A 5,385-nucleotide genomic window follows, 5' to 3' on the forward strand; every position below is an offset into this window, starting at 1 on the left:
TAATTTCTCCGTGAGAGAAGATATGAAAGAGGGCGTTAAAGGAAGAAGGATTAATGAACTGTGAATCGTTAATTGAGTGCACGTTAAAGATCTCCAGGTGGTCGAAATTATTCCGGAGCTCTCCACTACGGCACCTCTCTCTTCCTTTCTTCTTCCAATCCCTCCTTTATCCCTTTCCTTACGGCGCGGTTCAGATGCCCACCGATATATGAGACATACTGCGCCAGTTCATTTCCCCCAAAACCAATTATTAGTATTATAATCGTGAAGTTTAACTTTCCGACGCGACGAATGCAGGGGCGCTGAGGGGCGCCGTATTGCAAGGCCCCGGATTAATTTAGACCTCCAGGGGACATCGTACAGTACACGGGCGCTTTTAAGTTTGGCTTCCATCGAAACTCGACCACTGTGGCGAGGATTGGACCCGGTTACTCCTGCACAGTAGCCGAGTGCTCTTACAGCTCAGTCACCGCTGTAGGTGGAGGTAAGGTATAGGGATGAAAATTCATCATTAGAAACGCTCCATTTCTGTCACCCGTGTGAGTATTATGTACTTACGCTTAATTCTGTACTGCATTTTTACCCTTTTCTTCCAGAGTGAAAGAGTCGTCTGGTCAAGCAGTGAGCCGGTCAGCCAACCGGCCAGCCAGCAGCGTCGATTATACGTCGCCACAGACGACCTATGTTGGAAGGAACATACAGTTACTGGATGTTAAACGTACTGCAATGGCCACGCAGTTAGGCCAAGTTTTAAAGCACAGTATCCACCAGTGAATTCGGGCTTGGCTCGTAATTCTTTCTGGGCACCGCAGGATGACATTTTAACGCCTGGTGGACACGATGCAGGCTGAACACTCCGCAGAGGCAGAGCTATCGACACACTTGGCGCGCGTCCCATACTGCGCTCAACAACTTAGCTGCTTCTTTTCCAGTGGAATTGTTGCTTCATCCTGTAGACAACGTAGTGGTGCCCAGATGACTTCTTGTACTTTCAGGAGGGTGAAACGGACGTGTTGAAGCACTCACCGAAGTTACAGAGCCCGCTTGTTGTGCATGGCGCAAAGGCATTTCGTTGTGGCATCGCGCGGAAAGATGGCGCCTGACGCCTGTGTGTTCGAATATCCGCGAGCCGGTCACGGTGCGAGGATATCGTATTCGGGTCTATAAATACAGGTCTGAAAACATGTTCCACTCTGATGCAGACTGGTCACCATACATAATCATCATCAACAGCCTGACTACGCCCACTGCAGCACAAAGGCCTCTCACATACCTCTGCAGTTAACCCTGTCCAGCTGTGCCCGCTGCAGCCACCTTATTCCCACCGACATCTTAATCGCATCCGCCCACCAAACTTTCTGCCGCCAGCTGCTACACTTGCGTTCGCTTGGTATCCAATCAATTACCCTTAATTACCATTGGTTGGCTTCGCATTACATGCCTCAGGTAGGCTCATTTCTTCTCCACTCATCCATTTCACCAATCTTTCTCTGAAGTATTGAAAATTGTTTTTGAAAATTTTCGGGGGAAGGAAATAGCACAGTATCTGTCTCACATCTCGGCGGACACCTGAACTGCGCCGTAAGGGAAGGGATAAAGGAGGGACTGAGAGAAGAAAGGAATAAAGAGGTGCCGCAGTGAAGGGCTCCGGAATAATTTCGACGAAATATTCCCAACGCCAATATTGATACAAACCCGACTGAGCTGCCCGCGGTGCGCCGGTGTTTCGAGTGGTTTCTCGGCTCGTTCGACGGATGGCGATACTACACAACGCCCCGTGGCCACTTGCAAACGGGGCTTGAGGTTCCACGCACAGGTGCTATTCCGCGGCCAGAAATAGTGCTGAAGGCCTGGTGGAGGAGCCACCAAATTTACGCAAAATATTCTGCCACTCTCTTGGGCACAACAGGAGAGCTACCCCTCGAGCGTCTCTCGCAAATATAGGATTAGGCGGCAGCGGAGAAAGCTGAGGTCAAGCCAGTATACCGTTCAAAGCATCGGCCTTTGATCACCAGGGTAAAGACAGCCCTCGCTTACCCGCCGTGTCACTTGCCGCGCCGCGCGGGGATATGGCACAGGGTCAAAGGCTCGTCTCCTTCCCTGTCCTGGTGAGCCGCTGCTGGAATGTCAGAGAAAGTTTACCGCTATTTGGAGACTGCAGTGACGCCAACCATAGAGATTCATCCCTAGGTTTAGAGGTTTTTCTTAGTTGTTTAGAGATCAGTGCTTTTTCTTAATTTAGGGATCTTTTTTTTTACGCGCTGTAATCATGTAACGTTGCACAGCCTAATAACAGATGCACAGGGTAATACCATTTTATAAGAGTAAAAATGCAGGGCTGCAAGAATTTGGAATTTTCGAACTGCGACTCAAATATCCTAGTCTGTTCCCTAAAGGAATGAAATAATTGCATGTTCAGATTTACTCAAAACGAATCGAGTCCCGTCACACGTTTTCGAATAGTTCTCTAACAATTAACATGACAGAGAAAGAGAGTAAAGTGGTAGAGGAAAAGCCGGGAGGTTAACCACAAATATGTTCCGGTTGGCTACCGTGCACTGGGGGAGAGGAATAATTAGCACGAAGTTGCAATACTGCAAGCCTAAGTTTTTCCACGTCTGTTTGAAAAGCAGGGCTTACTCAAGCATCGCAAAGTAGGCTGACGAAATCGGTTTGTGTGGGGCGGATGGTTCAGGTGCGGCCGTTTGATCTTCCAGGGGATCGAGCGGCCCTGGTTTAGAACTGCGACGCGATCCATTTGAGTTGTGGCGTTCATAATGATTATACATAAGATCTTCAAGATTGGGTCACGCGACAGGGTACTTCTAGCTTTAACGAACCCTGCCTTCATGCTTCCGGAGGCCATGACTGAAACTGTCGCCCCTGCCATGAACTGAGATTTGGGGCTAGTTCTTTCAATGCCGTCATCAGCAGCACAAGATAATTCGCCTATCCGTATGACATGACGGTCGCCGAATTGATATAATGACTTGGTGGGGCGTTCCCGCTTGTGGTGATGCTTAATGCTCCAGTTCATTACACACTTCAACCGCTGTCCCGCCGCCACTTTCAGTGTGCAGCTGAGAAGCGTGTTTCTGTGCTTCGCTCACTATGGGTCAGCGTGCAAATAGCAAAAACTAAAGTGTTGTGGTGTGCAACATCATGTAAACAACTCTTCGGGCTCGAAGTTTAACAGATACAGCTGTTAAGCGCCTGTTCCTAGGTTTCAAGTCGTAGTAGTTGTAGTCGTCGGTGTAGCTGGTGGGTGCGTTGCCATGGGAACCACTCAGAGGGTGGTTACCTTGGAAGGAGGAAGGTATGGCAAGAGCGTAAGAAGGCGCGACCGGTGGGTGGTTGCCACGGAAACCACCCGGGAGCAGTTGCCGTGGAAGAAGGAGGTGGATTACCATGGAATGAGAGGTCTCCGGACCTGCTATCACGCTCGCCTCGCTACCGAGGGCTTTGGGGAAATGAATCATAGCTTCAATATTATTAACAGGGTAAGTTAATGCGTTGGTGGTAGGCTCAGCGGAACATGCCTCGCGGTAAACACTATTCTCGTATGAAAAGCAATTGCTCTTATTCGCCTCTTTTTCTGTAATTTTCTGGCGCCAAGCTGGGCCGAGTGGCCCTTACACGATGGCGGCTTCTACGCGAATATATACGGTATTCTGTCTGAACAGAAGTGGCGAGCGATACTTGACAGGGTTAAATAACGCGTGGCCGAGTGCGAAGCGCAGACCCAACAACCGCTGAGTGTATCTATTATCGCCGTCACCGAGCTTCCTTTCGTTCTGTGTATGCATATAACTTCGCCCAAATAAAGATTTCCGAGCCCTATGCTAGCATGCTTGTGTCTGCTCCTGGCTCCTTGCCGTCACCACTACGTGACAATATGCTCGTGTTTTGCCTCAAGGCTTAGTTAGCCTCTCCGGTTTTTTTGTTACAGACAGCAATGTATTATGCGATGCACGTCGTAGAGGACACCTCCGAATTACTCGCGATTTACTTGGATTTATTCATTTATTTCGTTACCCTCAGGACATTACAGCAAGGAGTGGATCACATAAAAAAGTGAAACACAAAAATGCAGCAGTATATAATAAATAAATAAACAAACTTGCTTATTTCGCTTCATGAAATACAAAAACCTTGGACGTACAGGCTAAAGGCGTTGCAAACACCTGACAAGGGCCTGTAGTCCTGGACAATGACATTCAGCGGCAAAGAGCGACAGTTTTAGAAATTTTGCGCAGAAGCCATCCACAATCAAAACAGAGCCTAGGAGGCAACTTAAAAGTAAAATACACTTGCATGAAAAAAAGTATAGGGCATAAGATTGAAAATGTACTAGAAAACACAAGGGTAGAATTTGTGTAGTTCACCTAGGAAGCTATTCACCTATCTATATGCACATTTAAATCGAAAGATAAATGAGGCTCACAAAAAAAAGAACAGAAATGTTACGTCAAAACATTAAAACAAATTAACAGCAAATTGGACAGAGTATAAAAAAACCAGATAAGTATACAAGGCATAACGACAACTTTGGCAAACATGAAAATAAAAAAAAGGACAAGATATATCACGCTCAAAAAGCGTTAACATGAGCCTAAATATACAGAACAAAGAGAGCTATAGTTTTTGAAGAGTTTGGCTGCATCTGGAAAATAACTAAATGGAAAATAAAAATGGCAAAAATGACAATGCGGCAATTTCTTGGGTTTATGACAGCAGCAGATAAGTTAATGCAGTGTTGAACGCAGAATTATCAGAAATTTTCACGATAGATCCGGGAAGGTGACTGCAACTTACTGACGCATTTGGTATGAGTCAATTTTAGAAATGGTTGGTTTGGCATGAAGGAATACCAACGTTATGACGATGGTCGATTACCCGAAATCTTAGTTAGCCGAACCGGGTTAACCGAAATCTCAGTAGATAGGAGGTTTCACTTTTCGCACCCATAGAAATGCTGAAGTTGAGGCTCACCCGTTCACCCCGATAATGTGTGTAACCTGCGCGCTAGCTACCCCCTTAAACAGGTAGAAAACTCTTTCGCCTTCTTTCGGTGCGAACTTTCGCTCGAAAGAAAATGCAGAGCAATTACCGCGTAAGTAGCCCTACAAAAACATCGATAACAATACCGGACACTCCTCGGCTCGCTCCATCAATTGCTGAACGTCTTTGAAGGTGGCCGTGCGTGAAACAATACCGGCACGTGCTACCGTCGCAGGCGCTCTCACGTTGCTTTCGCAACAAACACACCTCCCACTTATCTCTGCGGCCGGATGTACGAGGATGTCACCACAGGAGCGCCCTCGCGTGGCGTCTCTAGGAAGCTGCGCCGATAACGTGTGCTGTCGCCCCTCGCGCCGCCAGTCC

This window comes from Amblyomma americanum, chromosome 2 (genome assembly GCF_052857255.1).
Source record: "Amblyomma americanum isolate KBUSLIRL-KWMA chromosome 2, ASM5285725v1, whole genome shotgun sequence".
Lineage (NCBI taxonomy): Eukaryota > Metazoa > Arthropoda > Arachnida > Ixodida > Ixodidae > Amblyomma > Amblyomma americanum.